General features: G+C 37.9%; 1 protein-coding gene across 2 annotated transcripts in view; it reads right to left on the reverse strand.

Annotated features, from left to right (window-relative positions):
* BCKDHB (branched chain keto acid dehydrogenase E1 subunit beta) overlaps window positions 1–16,230 on the reverse strand; it is a 202,955-nt gene that overhangs the window by 110,406 nt on the left and 76,319 nt on the right. The window lies entirely within an intron of this gene.

Consider the following 16,230-nt stretch of genomic DNA (forward strand, 5'->3'; position numbering starts at 1 on the left):
TGGAAAAAAGCATCCACTCCGTCATCCCACAATCCTAAAAAAGAATATTCCCAACCCCCTACAGTGGGTTCTTTCTACAGCTCATGGGAATAAAAGGCAAGGGAACTACAATGAGTCACAGACTTACTCTGATTAGATAACAGTTCAACCATTACTAGCGTGCTTTATACTTTTCAAAAGCTCATATCAGACTTTGGCCTCACTGTGAGCTCAAGTCCCATATTTCAGATCCATAAACAGAGGGCTCCCTTAAAGGTATTTTATGGTTATACACCTAAAATCAGATTGCACTATTAGCCTAAGACTCAGGTTTTTAAAGTCTACCAATTTATAGCGTACCCAAATATGAGAAATGGAGGGTAAATGAGCTAATAAGGTTTTAAAGGCCTAATCGATTTCTGGGATACAAAAACTGAAGTCAATTTTATGTAAACTGGGTTACAAAAACCGGAATTAAATTTTATAAACTAGAACCCAAATACTTTTCTAGAATGAGAATAATTCATCCACTTAAAAAAAAAACAGCAAAATTTAAAAGTGAGAGCCTTAAAGAGATGAAATAATCCTGATACAATTAAAAACTTTGATTCACTAGATGATTTTAAAAGGTCCATAAGAATCAACTACACCAACTGAGGGATTTTAAGGGTTTCAGTGACTAAACAATCCTTCAGTGTTGCCTGAACATATTTAATGCTATAATACCATTTACATGGGCAACATAAACAACCACATTGCTTTTCCTCAAAAGAGATCAAAATAATTTATACAAGTTAGACCAGACTTACATCTTTTATTTAACATAGACAATCTGGAAAACATATTTGAACCCATTTGGGCCATTTCATTTAATTTATTCTTATAATCTGAAGAGTCAACCTATCTGTATTAACTAAAGTATTCAGAGAGGTGTTAACCCGTTCAATTTATTTAATTGTTATAAACTTTTTTAAGACTAAACAAGGGAAAAAAGTCTCCATTTTACAAAGTAGAAAGGAAAGCAGAGAAGAGGTTGAGTCACTTGCCCAAGGTCATCCAGCAACCAGCAGAAAACCAGGCCTTGAGATCCCTGTCCATGCCCTAGAACTCTGTGTACTAACCACACTATGCAGTCAGCTTTACAGTCTGGAAGCCTACAAAAGTCAAGATGGTATGCTTCATGGTAGCAAAAGAAGGAAAAATATTGGGCTATTCTCACAAAAAGCTAAAGGCAGGCGCCTGCTGTAGAAAAAAACTGACAGCTTCAGTTGGAAGGCTTTCTACCCCATTCTCCAAAACAAGCTAAGTGAGCCAAATGAATTCAACTTCTTACCGTATATTTCCGGTGAGTGACTTAGGGGAGACAATTAGTAAAATCAACAAACAGGAAATATTCACGACTCATATCCCACACTAGCTGAAGGACTCAACCTAACATCCATATACTCCTACCATCTTCATTTTTATTAATGGGCCAAAAAGGGATGCAAATTGAGCCTACGTTTGTATCCCTGGCTTGATAAAATGGCTAGAGGCTTCAGTCCAACAAGACCATGCATGCTTTTTCTCAAGATTAATAGTCATGGAAGTTTCAATGTGCCTCCCTTCCCTGAGAGTGAAACTATTACAAACCACAATTTACTTGAGAGATTTTGGGTTTTTAACATCCTTTCCTTATAACACCAGAACGCTTTCATTGAGTGTCTTTACGTGCAATATATTATTGAACTAAATGTCTCACAACAGCCACACATTTTTAAAATTACCTCATGGAAAAAAAGACAGTAAGACTCTATACAGCGGAATGATGTTAACGTCATTGAAGAATCACTTATCTTAAAATAGACACCACTAAAGTTCTCATTGCCATAATTTGACAAAATCAATCACCTACACAGCCCCCAATTTATAGCAAGGTCAATATATTTTTCAATAACTTAATTTTATTTATTTTTTTTTAATTTTTTTTTCAACGTTTTTTTTTAATTTATTTTTGGGACAGAGAGAGACAGAGCATGAACGGGGGAGGGGCAGAGAGAGAAGGAGACACAGAATCGGAAACAGGCTCCAGGCTCCGAGCCATCAGCCCAGAGCCTGACGCGGGGCTCGAACTCACGGACCTCAAGATCGTGACCTGGCTGAAGTCGGACGCTTAACCGACTGCGCCACCCAGGCGCCCCACAATAACTTAATTTTAGGATGAAGAGTAAACAATACTCCATTTATAAAAATGTCACTGATAAATGGCTCAGATTACCTAAGAAAGCATAGCGAACATTATCCTAAGGGAAATGGGTGAGTAGTTGGTACTGGTCAAAATAATGCTAACAACAATACTGATTAAGGGTTTTCTAAGAACCTACAACCTAATTGTATTGCCCCAAATGTTGGCTCTGTAAAGAAGGAGTAAACAATGTGGGCAAATGTAGAGAAGGATTAAAGCACTGTATGTTGACATGAAGGGAAAATGTTGATGAGACTTCTGTGAGCTGAGCTAAAAGTGTTTGACAAAAGATGCAATCTTTCACGGATGCAAAATAACCCTGCAAGTTTATTCAGGGATTGGTCAAAGAACAAAAGCATGTTAAGTGCCCTTCTGAGAGAAGAATATTCACGCAAGCATTATTCCCAGTATTAAGTACTCTAATTCGTCCTGTATTTTATAGTTAGTATTTCATAAAAGTACTTTTTAAATAGCCATTTTAATTTACTTTCGTAATGATCCTACACTCCTAATTTGCTGTTTATCTATTAACATCCTTGACACTCTGTGTATCTCCTTAACATATCCAATGACATGGAACACACTACCTTTTCAAGTATTTCAACACAGAAACATAGAAAGCACTGTTCTCCTTCTAGGTCATGACAGAGGTCAGACCTTAGGAGAAAACAAGTCCGAGTGGGCATGTGGCTGAAAGACATTATCTCAAGAATCATTTTTAAGTCATTTGAAGTTTAAAGGGTCATTGGACCCTTTTGAGAGTATGTCCAAAGAATTGCCATCTGAAATCTGAAAACCAGAGGATTTAAGTGATAGGTGAGAGGGATGGATACAATATTTAGACCAGAGATGAGAAGTCTACAAGGAAACTTGAAAGGTGTCCAAATATTTGAAGACATGTCAAGTAAAAGTAGGTATAAACAAGATCTTACAAGAGTGGACAGGATTCAATAGGTAGAGGTTAGAGAAAAGCAAATTTCACCTGAACTTACTAACAGCCAGAACTATACAAGAGCACTGGTCGCCTCATTGGACAGAAAGAGTCTGGCAGGAACCGCTGACCATCTCTGTCAGGTTGCTACAACGCAGTGCACAGGGAACCGAAGTGGGTGGCTTCCCAAGTCTGCTCACATTTGCCTACTTCTGTGCTTACAGGATCTGGGGCAAAACAATCCATTTACCTCTCAACTTTTAAAACTGTGGTAAAACAGTAGCATTATAATTTTGTGGGAGTATAAGACAGGAGGAAAAGATCTGTCTTGCAGAGATAATGAAGCATTATACTGCCCTATGCCTGTGGTAGGTGTCTTAAAATTAACCTGATTAAAATGCATAAATATGGGATGGAAGAGTGAAGATCTTTATAAGACGCATGATGGAAGGATAAACCCCATGAAAGCCTTTGGAACCATCAGGAAGCAAAATACATGAAAGTGCCATGAGCACCCTAAAAGGCACCACTATGATCTGAGAGCAGAGGTACAGGTTACCCACGAGATGAGAGTCTAACTCCCAAAGAGCAGCTTAGCCACTGGAAAGTCTGGCTCTAACTCGTAGTTGTGAAAGCTTTTTAAGCTGCCAAAATATTTCAGTCACATGAAAACTGAGGTTGTCAGGCTTCCTTAAAATTCCATTCTTCAAAAATAAGCCTCTCATCCCTAGAGAGACTAATTAAAAACAAAAATCTCCATTTCTAACCATCTATGCTTTTGGTCAGAAATACTAATGAGAAACTAGACTCTCAGATAAAAGGCTACTTAACAGATTAGTCAACCCACCCTCCACCCGCTGGCACCACCAGCCCACCTCCCTTGGAGTCTAACCCCACTGAGAGACAAAAGAAACACGCCTCAAGTGATTCATACCAAGACGAATGGTTCCAAACCCCAGCACAGAGACTTGTAGTACTATTACTATATATGGTAACTGTCACACCTCAATATCTCCATCTTCAAAGATGGAAGCCTACTCCCCATATTTTTTCCTTCTCACCAATTCAGTTAAAGAAAAGTCTGAGGGCACCTGGGTGGCTCAATCAGTTAAGCGTCCGACTTCAGCTGAGACCATGATCTCATGGCTTGTGAGTTTGAACCCCACATTGGGTTGTGTGCTGACAGCTTGGAGCCTGGAGCCTGATTCAGATTCTGTGTCTCCCTCTCTCTCTGCCCCTCCTCTGCTCGTTCTCTCTCTCTCTCTCTCTCTCTCTCTCTCTCTCTCTCACTCTCTCTCTCTCTCAAATAAATAAACATTTAATAAAATGAAAGAAAAGTTTGGAAAATGTCAAATGGATTTAATACAAAGTAGCATCAGAATTAATGATATACTGAGGTTTCCACCACTGAAAACTCATAAGCAGTTCCATAATTATAAGAACTGAAGAACAATAAGAGCCAAGAGAAAGGGGTCATTTTATTAGTTTCCAAATGTGACATGAGAAATCAGAAATTAATAGAAAAATGCCCTAACAGAAGATCACTACATAACATTGTTAGCAATATGAATATAACCAAAGGGAAATTAATGATCAGAAGCAGAGCACCAGTACCCTGCAGCTTTCAGAAAGAAACTCAGCAAGAACTCATTTATCTAGCACTGTAGGAGGCTGGGTCACTCAACATATTTGAGAGTTCACCCAGCTCTTACCTTTAAGCAATAATATTGCATTTCAAACACAGTGCATAGAACAGAAATTAATCTCCTCATGATGATGGATAGAATGCGGAATATCAATTATAATACCATGCGAACAAGACAGATATCTATTTTGTCTCTACATTAACTGACTACAAACTGCTGTGATTTTTAAATATTCTTATATGCTTTTTATTGTTTTTCTTTTCCCATAGAGTGCCTTGTTCTCAGGCTATGATTGTATCAGCTTTCGTCTTGCCAACATCTCTACCTCTGACATCCTAACTTTGCCCACCCCCACATCTAATGTGAGCTATGACAGCAAGTAAACACATTTGTAAAAATTCTGGGTAAAAGGTAAAGGCACATGATCAAGGGCCTCATAGTCTCTCCTACAGGATTAGTGTGTGTCTGCTTTTAGGCACTGGGTTTATGGCTGTTCCCTCAAGCTACTTAAAAGTCTTTTTCTACCTACTTCAAGATTCTCAGCCACATGATGGAAAATGGAGATTCTACAGAACCTAATCTCTGAATATATGGAAAGTTCATTCATATATTATGGGACAAGAAATACATTTTTACTTCACACCTTCTATATGCTGCTGTGGTTGTGAAAACAGATATAAAAGGCAGCGTGGTGAGAGACATAGGTGAGGACATTAAAAACTACAACCCAAGAAAGCAGCTCTGAAAACTGGATGTAGTGCCCTGTGAACACTGAGAAGGTGACAAGACAGACTTAAAAGATGACAGGAGGGGCGCCTGGGTGGCTCAGTCAGTTAAGCGTCCGACCTCGGCCCAGGTCATGATCCCATGCTTCATGGATTCGAGCCCCGTGTCAGGATCTGTGCTGACAGATCGGAGCCTGGAGCCTGCTTCAGATTCTGTGTCTCCTTCTCTCTCTGTCCCTCCCCTGTTTGCGCTCTGTCTGTCTCCCCAAAATAAACAAACATTAAACAAACAAACAAACAAATAAATAAATAAATAAGAGACGACAGCAAAACAGGTCAGGAAAAGCTTCCTGGAAGAGAAAACTTGTAAACTGAGTGTTGAAGACTAGTCAGAGCTCAGATCCATCCAAGAGAAGGAGGCGCAGAGGAAACCCCATACGCCAAGGCACTGCAGTAACAAAGAACAGGAGGTTTTCTGGGAACCACAATCAATTTGGTATAGCTGGACTATCCTGTCTGTGTGGAGAAAATGGCAGAAAATGATGAGACAGCACACCAGGATCTGATAATGGGGGACCAAATATGTCATAGTAAGATTTTACATTTTGTCTCAAGAGCAATCCGAAAGCACTGACAGAATTGAACTATGAGTGGTAAGACCAAGAAGTTTTTTAGATTGAAAAATTACCCTGGCAAGAAGGAAGGACTTCAAAGGAGCAAGAGGACACTGTGTCCTGGGGAGAAATGATGCTAGTCTGAATAAGGCAATGAGAGTGGAAAATAACAAATGGTTCGAGAGGTACAGCAGGTGGCCCAGCCTACACCAAAGTGGGTTTAAACGGGGGTGTGGAGGGTGGGGGAAACAGAGGGAGAGAAAAGAGAGTAGCAGCTATGGAAAGTAAAAAAGGTAAACACCAGAGAGGTTACAAAAAGTTACTATAAAACTCAGCTAGTGGATGTCTGTTCTACTTACAAAACTGGAGAAATAACATACTATTTGATTATGGTAAAAAGAAGATAAAGCTGGCAAAAGAAAAGTCTAGGAATACAGGTATTTTACTAGAAATATTAAAAAGGAATTTCCTGTGTAAAAGATCATGAATAACTTCTTCTGATATCTGTATTATTTTATTACATCATTTAATAGTGAGATAGAAAACCTACTACATTCCCAAATGCTAAAGGATAGTTTTCCTTTATTCCACACAATCTCGGACGTAGATGAGACTGGTTACGCCATCCTCCCCCTTCCTTCTCTTGACATCTCTGCCAGATGATCAAGTCTCTCCCATTAATGAGATTCTCACATCCAAAAAAGGCAGTTCATTTCATTTTTTGATAGTCCCAACTAATTTAAAGTCCCTTTAAGGATAAAACTGATACACAGTCTTTTTGACTTTGACAGATAATCACTTCCCTGCAACTTCCACCAAGGATTTCCAAATACTATGCCCTAGAGTTTCACATCATGAATCAAAGCAATTCTTAAAGCACCTTTAAAACATAAAAATAAAACAAGCAGTTGATTTCTTCTGATAATTGATTTATTGATAATCAATAACCAGGTATTTTTGTCCTTGTCATTTAGTTGTCAGTCATGTAGGCTGTATTTATCACATGCAGTATTTGTCCAGTTATGGTTGTTTCTCTAAGTCTTTACTGACGTTAGGGTAGAAGATCCATTATAGCTGCCAGTGACATAACTCATTTTCCTTGATTTACTGGCAAGAAATCATATTAATTTTGCTCCCCAACAATGAAAGTATCTTTGTCATCGGAAGTTTGGTAAACTCTACTGGAAGAATTTATTATTTTAAAAAGCTTATGTTCCTTTCTTTCTCATCTCCAATTCTGACTTGTGGTTACTGGTAAAAGAAATACAAGAGGTACTCAGGCTGAAAGTGCTAAATTCATTCACTCAAAAATACAACTTGTGTAGGAAATTTCTGATGTTTTGCTCAGTGAGCCAGGACTCTATATAATGAAGTCAATACTTTCTATTTTCTACTTCACAATCCAATCAGTTGAATATTAGGCTTTAGAAATATCACATTCAATGTCAGCTATCATTATTATCGTTCAATATTTTTCAGTGGTTTTAGTCAAATGAGAAAATATATAGAGAGTACAAGAAACAGAATTGGTCTTACTTGCAGAATAAGATGACCAACCTAGAAAATCAACTAAGAAACTACTGAAATGAATAAGATTTTGGTGAAAAGACAGTACACAGACTGAACTGTAGAAATCACCATGCTTCTTATTAAGAAAGAAAAAATGAAAAACGTAACAGAGAAGATTTCCAGCTCAAGCCGATAGACTGAATATATGCTTTTGTAGCCTTTCTCTCCCAAGACAGGAAATGAATACAAAAGGGAAAAACCTGTAATAGTCAAAACAACGTTAGGGAGGAGTAGTGATTACTACACAAGAGAGACTAAAACAAGTGTCTTGTGGACATGTGATGAAGGTACAGACGAAGAGAAGCCAAAGCCCAGACCCATGGGAGAGGGAGGGAGTACGAGGGAAGAGGAAGCCAATCTCCCCTGAGATCCCAGATGGGCTCACCAGCAGGTGTGGAAGGTGGGTGTAAGAATTGGGAGTGAAAACAGGGGAATTAAATAAAGCAGCTGTACCAATTGCCCCACTTCCCCCAAATAAAACACATCTTTCCAACCCTGACCCCAGAGACAATCTAGGCAAAGAAGACAGTCTGTGATAAAACCGTTCAAACTGCCTACAAAGACAGGCCTATTCTGGGAGGGTTGAGGTCCAAAAGGCAAGCCTCGCTATTTGTTTATCTAGAGTCACCCACTCCCCTCATGCCTATGGACAGACTTCCCATTCACTCACCCTAAAGCAAAGTCTCACCCGGGTGCACAGATCTGCTCAGCTCTTCCCACAGAGATGCCTACTGAGGAAAGAGACCTACAGGAAAACAGCCAGTCAGAACTCCAAAATAATCAACAAGAAGAAAAAATTTATATTACAAAAGAAACAAACTATTGAAGAAACAGATAATTTACAGAAAAGAAGTTTTAAAAGCCTATTATTTTGTAATATAAATAACTTGCATATTATATGGATATACCCAGGAGAACTGTAGACATGGCATAAAACAAAACAACAACAAAGTACAAAAAGAACGGAGCATAAGAAAAAAATTGATTGTTGAAATTAAAATATTCAATATAAGAATTAAAAGAAAAAAGAGAGAAAATGCTTAAAACACTACAAGAACAAAATGGGACAAAAACTGGGACACAAAAGATGAGAGAGCATCAATCCAGAAGGTCTATTATCCCATTGATAAGTTTTTGAAAAGAAAATCTAGAAAAGAAAAAGGATATAATTATTTTTAAATAAGTAATAAGTTCCCAGAGGAAATGCATGAGAGGCAAAACAAGATGAATGAAAGAGACTCTCATTGAGCCTCACACCTATGGCATTTCAGTATAAAAGGACCAAAATAAAAAAAAAAATCATAAAAGTTTCTAGAAAAACAAACACACAGAACAATCACTTACAGAAGGATGAGAATCACACTGGCATCACATTTTTTATCCCAACACAAGTATAAAAAGAAGTATTATCTTCAAACTTGTAAGTGAAAGTTACTATAAACCTAGAATTCTATAGCCAGCCAAATATCAATTCAGCGTGAATGCAAAATAAACACATTTTTTCCAAATGCAGGTGTTGAAAGCCTCCCCCCCGCCACACAACTTCTGTTTGATGAATTATTTATGTTTCTCAGCAAGATGACAGAGAAAACCATGAAAGAGAAAGTCACAGGACCCAGAAAACAATGTCTTCAAGAGTGCAATGGAGAATTATCCCCGAAGATGAATTTGCAGCAGATTTAGAGAATGGTAGTCAAGGCTGGTAGAGGAGGTCAGAGGACTCCTGGAGGGAATGTGGACTCCAAGTGATGGTATTGATCTTCAAGATACGTTAAAGGCTGATTATGCTTTTTCAAGGAAAAAAGAAGAGGTAATTCAAAATTCTAAAAAATCTAGAATGATTCAGAAGAATGCTATGGCCAAAAATAAAGCATCTAAAATGTGACAAGATTCTGTGGAATTAATGAACTATAAAAGAAAAAGCCAAACCATTTGTTCTAGAAGCCAAGAATATCTCCTTTTGGGCACCCAGGGTCAGAGACAATAAAATCTTACCCCTCGGTCAACATAAAATAAAAATATTTATGTTATCATAATAACATCAAGAGTGTTTACTGGTTTTTAACTTTTACAATCAAAAGTTTGGAAGATTTAATTATGGTTACAGAACAGAATTCAATGTTGTCAGTCTCAGAATTCAATGTTGTCAGTTTATTTTTATGTGTAAAATTAAATAGTTGCTGTAAGACAGTACTTGGGAGAGGGGAGAGAAGAGAGAGGTGAAAACAGGGGTAGAGGGCACTAATGTCATCTTATACAGTGAAATGTGGAGGGATACTCAGAAAAAATTAATAGAACAAGAGATTTAAAACTAATGAAACTCAAAAGACAATCAGCGGAAGAGATTAAAAAGCTAAACACTGGGGAAATGTTAGGGTGAAGCTAATAGATAATGCAAACACATGTATGTCAGAATGAAGAATAATGTTTATAATTGATAAATGAAGGTATACACACATTGATACATACACTTATAGATGTGTATATACATATGTGAATATGTATGTATTAGACCTTTCATTGTGGGATAACCCAAAACTTTTGAACATACTCTCCACATTCTAAAAGTTTCCTTAATTATTAATCCCACTTTCTCAAGGTAGAATGCAAAAAACTATTGTCCAGTCTCCATCACAGCTAACATAAAGATGTAACCTAGGTGCTGTCAATCAAACCCAATTCACCAGTGAATTACATGAGGGACTGGGCAAGGGGAGTCCAATTTTCTGGCAAAAGGTACGAAGCCTATTTTTAGGTTAAAGACACCAGCAGCTGGCCTACTCATGTTGGCATATATGCAACTCGCCCTAGCCCATTAATGTTTTATGCTGCTAAGAAACACAGTAAGAGGCAAAGCATAACCATAAAGCTGAGAGCCTCAGTGAAAAACAGTTCCATACACTATGCCTCTTGACTCAGGCCAGCCCATCTGCTCTGTTTTAGAAGTGTTTATTACATGGTTCTCCCAACTTTTATGAATTTTGCCCTTAACTCCATAACTCAGCAGGTTCACTTCTTCCTGACTCTAGTTACAAACCCTTCCTTGCTCTAGTAACAAAGCTGTGTATGTTTTAAGAGATCTGCCTAACCTTCTTTTTTCCACAGACCCTGTTATTTTTGATACTTGTTTACAATTCAGGCCTTTTCAGAAATGAATAAAGTATTATAGCCAAAATACTTGTACAGTGCAGTTTCTTAGAGATATGGAAGTAGCCATCAGAACAAAATAGAGAAGTGGTTAAAAGTGGCTGGTTTGGGGTGGACCTAGAAACAGGGATGGAAAATGTTGCTTTGCATTATATGCTCCATTAAACTGTATGTGTTATTGACATGTTAATGTATGACTTTAATTTTTTTTAATCTCTTCTATTACACACAGAAAAAGGGGGGAAACAGGACAAACTAAAACAATGATGTTATTCACAATATCAACAGAAATGCAAAAAAATACTGAAAAAGAAACTTAAAACGTGTAACAACTACATAAAATAACATGTAACTTAAAGATATAAAAGAAAACAGGCAGGGTGCCTGGGTGGCTCAGTCGGTTAAGCATTATACTTCGGCTCAGGTCATGATCTCCCAATCCATAGGCTCGAGCCTTGAATGGGGCTCTGTGCTGACCACTCAGAGCCTGGAGCCTGCTTCAGATTCTGTGTCTCCCTTTCTCTTTCTGTCCTTCCCCCACTCATGCTCTGTCTGTCTGTCTCTCTCTCTAATAAATAAACATAGAAAGAAAGAAAGAAAGAAAGAAAGAAAGAAAGAAAGAAAGAAAGAAAGAAAGAAAGAAAGAAAGAGGAAGGAAGGAAGGGAGGAAGGGAGGAAGGGAGGAAGGGAGGAAGGGAGGAAGGGAGGAAGGGAGGAAGGGAGGAAGGGAGGAAGGGAGGAAGGGAGGAAGGGAGGAAGGGAGGAAGGGAGGAAGGGAGGAAGTTAGGAAGGAAGGAAGAAAGAAGGAAAGAAAACAAGCAGGGGGTGCCAGGGTGGCTCAGACGGTTAAGTGTCCAACTTCAGCTCAGGTCATGGTCTTGCTGCTTGTGGGTTCGAGTCCCACATTGGGCTCTGTGCTGACAGCTCAGAGCCTAGAGCCTGCATCAGATTCTGTGTCTCCTCTCCCTCTGCCCCTCCCCTGCTCACACTCTGTCTCTGTCTCTCAAAAAGAAATAAACATTAAAAAAAAATTAAAAGAAAACATAAACAGAGAGAAAACCAAATTCCTGTAAGAAAAGCAACAAAAGTGTGTGACAGAGAATGTATGTATTTGGAAGGGCTGACTATCTATGACAGATAAGAGCAGTTTCAATTTTGGAGTAGATAAATTATAGAGGCAAATGGTATTATTCCCCAATTTTATTTTTTAAGAAACTTTGTAGATCACAGTTTCAATAGAGTTTTAAGTTAAATTATAACAGCTAGACACTGCAAAACTAGAGTGTTATAATAGAAAAGGCAAGGCAAACTTACCAATTATAGTATAAATGCTACAATTTCCTAAGTGTAAGTACCAGTTTAATGGCCATCCAAAAAAAAAAAAAAAAAGAAGAAGAAGAAGAAGAAGAAGAAGAAGAAAAAGCCAATGAATGTAGACTTCTTACATTACAGTGAAAATGTTCAACTAAGAACACAAAGTACCTATGAGCTTTTTTCACTATGAAATGAGGTAATGGATTTCTTTCTTTTCACTGCTATTCTTAACAGCGAAAGCAAATAGTTTCAACAAAATAAAATCTTGAGTGAAACTCAAATAATTTAAGCGTATAAGGGGACACATCAAATAGGATTAGAAATGGAAAAATGTAATTATAAAATTTAATCTTGCTCCCTCCAGTTCATGTAGAAAGGAAAATAATAATGCCAAATGAAATGAAATATGGTAATGTGATTTACGAGGTATATACAGTATTCAGGAATGTTATATTCTTTAAAAAATGTTACACAGGTGGGCAAATGTGAAAGAAAATTCTTGAAATGTTATAAAATATTTGCAAGCTCAAGTTTAGAAGCTTTTCATCAGCAAAACTCAAATGATACTTTCTAAAGCATGAAGTTAGATAATTGTAAAATAACTGTCCTAACATGAGGCATGGTTATACTATGAAAATGTCAGCATGCCAGGATTGAAGACCTAAGATTGAACTGCAGTTCTGCTACTTATTAGCCAAGTGACTTCCGGAGGTTTCTATGCTTTCTGAGACACAGTTTCCTCATTGCAAAAATGCGAATAGAAATTCTTAGCCTAGAGAATGGAAATGACTACATCAGAACACAACAGTTCTGACAGAAAGCCCAGCATAAAATAAACAGAAACTACCCCTCCCCATAAATACATTTCTATTGCCAATATCGTCTATACTTGCAAGTTACATACAAATTATAGCATCAATCACAGTTGTTTCATCACATCTGAAAAATATTTACAAATTCTGCTCAAACTCTGCTTGAGAAGATGCATGCTTCTCAAAGGCAAAGGCTAAGAGCCCAGTGATCTCATCAGCTTTGTGACCCAGATGGAGCAAGTTACTCTACCTTCTCCAAACCTAGTTTTTTCACCTATAAATAATGACACTGGTATCTAATTAGCAGAACTGTTGTGAATACTAAAGGAGGTATGCACAAAATATGTTGTTTTAAACTCTTATTTACCATCCATTCGCCAGGCACTATGTTAAAACTTGTTCTATTACGTATATTATACAAAGTTGATCAGACCCCAGTTATTATCTTAATCTTTCTCAAAACATATCTAAAACATAAGTCTTACCAAAAATAGACCACATAGCAGGGGTGATACTTTCAGGGTATTTTTTCCTACAGAAATTACCACTTTCTCCTTTAATTTCTTTCACTGAAAAACTGAATTATTATTACATTATTATTATTACATTTTGTGCTATTTTTGAAATTTAATAAGATCATTCAACAAATATTTACTGAGTATCTTCTCTACGCTGTACACTCTTCAAAATTCTGAAGGATACAGTAATAAAATTCACAAAACTCCCCTGCCCTCATGGAACTCAGAGGAATCTTCCAAGAGCCACCATGCAGGACAGTAGATGTAGAAGTCACATCCCAAATATAGCATCCAAGAACCTAGAACTCTCTCCAGTTAGCACAACTAACTAGTTGTGGTCATGACAAAGAAAATCCTATAGGAACGAGGAGCTGGCAAAGGTGGACCCAAGTTCCAAATGGTCAGCCTTCCTATTTTGGAACAGAACAACTGTTCTTATCAGACAGGGTGACCTTGCCCTCCCTGTCTGCATTCTTGGCAAGGTCAACCCACATCCAGAATAATTCCAAACTAAAAATGATAATTTCATTACTCCTAAAGGAAAGCATTTAATTTTTACCCCAGACAATATTAAGTCTAAAAAAAGATTTTTGAATCATTTCTTAAATACATTTTTGATATTAGAAGCTTATTATAGTCATGAAAGAAATATACAAAATGTTAAAATTATTTATAGTCTACATCAGAAAAATATATACCACTCTCAATAATTAAACACAACATGGTAAATCAGTAACACTTTTAAACCTAAATATCCTTGCCGTGTCAAACAGACATATCATCTGGACATATTCTTTGATTACATGTGTTTACAAAAAGCTTATTTAGAGAGTGAAAAAGAAGAGCAGAGGGAGGTTCCTAATTTGTTTTCAGCCTAACAGATCATCAGTTCTGATAAACACATTAAAGAAAACATTTGAGTTAGATTATATGTGTTCTAGGGAAAAAAATGCTCTCATACTATTTATTCAGAACTACAACATAAAATATGCTTAATTTACAATGACAGAGCCAGGCCCCACTATGGAAGCCTGGTTTCCGTGAAACTTGGCTTAAGAGAGGCCTCTAGTGGATACAGGTAATCATTAGCTTTTCTTCCCACCCCAGCCCCCACACTCTAGTATTGCTCTAGTTCTCATTCATTCTCAGATTCTCTCTCTCCCCTATACCTCACAAACTAAAATCCTCAAGCCAAAGAGCTAGTATTCAATCAGTGAATTATTCAATCAAGTCCAAGAAATCAAGTAAAAACAATGCATATAACAGGTAGTACTAAACCACTGTAGATTCTCTAAAGACAAATTCTCCAACTGCCCCATAAAACCAATTTAGAGCCATTCAGTACAAAGTATACACCCTAAATATTACCTTGCTAGTGTTGGCAATCTTAATAAAAATGAAATCTAAGGTAATCTAAAATCAACCCTATGAAAATAAAAATAAACTCAAAGGCTACAAAATTACAATTAAAGTCATAAAATATAACCCTTATGAGTTTATCTTGATCTTCAATGGTAATATGAGTCTGCTGAAACTGTTTTGCACTATTCACAAATACACTAACACCAGGTACAGATATAGAGAGCAAGCAAACTTGGTTCTTTATGTGTAAATGATTAGACACACCCAAATGACCAAGGTTTAACTTCTTCCCAGTTCTGCTCCTGTAATAAACCTTTCCTTTCTTATTGAAGGACTCAGCTCCCAGAACCTCCTGCCGTGACCCCAGCTGCCAATCTCAGAACCTGCCTTACCTTTATCCATGGTCCCAATTTGTTCTTTTTTTTTTTTTTAACATTTATTTATTTGAGAGAGAGAGAGAGCGGGAGTGATGGAGGGGCAGAGAGAGAGAGAGCGGGAGTGATGGAGGGGCAGAGAGAGAGAGGGAGAGAGAATCCCAAGCAGGCTCTGAGCTGTCAGCACAGAGTCCCACATGGGGCTCGAACTTACGAATGCTGAGATCATGACCTGAGCTGAGATCAAGAGTCAGATGTTTAACCAACTGAGCCACCCAGGCACCTCACCAGGGAGGTCTTTTAAAGCAAGAATGGAAAGAGCTGGAGTGCAAGGACAGGAGAAGAGGATGTTAAATCCTCCCTCCTGACTATAGTCACTTCCTCAGGCTACAGTGCAATTACTTCCAGCTGCTATCCCACATTATAGTATCACAGAGGCCTTGCCCTGCTCCTAAGATGCCCCCAAAATACTAAGACTACAGGTACCTCAACATGAAGCCAAAGAACAACCATTTGCATCGATGGGTACATCACCATCTTTCGGGGTGGAAAGGGAAAAGAGCGGGAAAGCAAGAGAGGTAGAGAGAAGAGCAAACAGGTAGGGAGGAAGTTCCTGTCCACACCATTTCCAAAATTTAAAAACGTAATGACCCATCCCCTGAGTACCTCTGAAAAAGTAGATTACTTTGGGGGAGAGGGGAAAGCGGTGAGGCTTTGAGACAGTGTGTTGTACCAGTCTGTTTGAATCGACAAAACCCCTCATAGGAAGCAGTGCATAATAGCTGTGACGGATGTTAAAAGTCACAGATCACTCCTGAGACCAGTAGAAAGGCCAAAGGGAACAGGCCCAGGCTGAACTCTTCCAGCTCTAAATTCCATAACAATGACCCACCTGCAAAGCAGGCAAGGAAATAAGAGAAGAAAGGTTCTGAAAAGCCCAAATTAGTATCATAAGGTTTGAAGAGTAAAGCATATGTTCTTGATTCATGAGAAATCATTACAGGCCTTCCCTGGC

Source organism: Acinonyx jubatus, chromosome B2 (assembly GCF_027475565.1).
Source record: "Acinonyx jubatus isolate Ajub_Pintada_27869175 chromosome B2, VMU_Ajub_asm_v1.0, whole genome shotgun sequence".
In the NCBI taxonomy this organism is placed as follows: Eukaryota; Metazoa; Chordata; class Mammalia; order Carnivora; family Felidae; genus Acinonyx; species Acinonyx jubatus.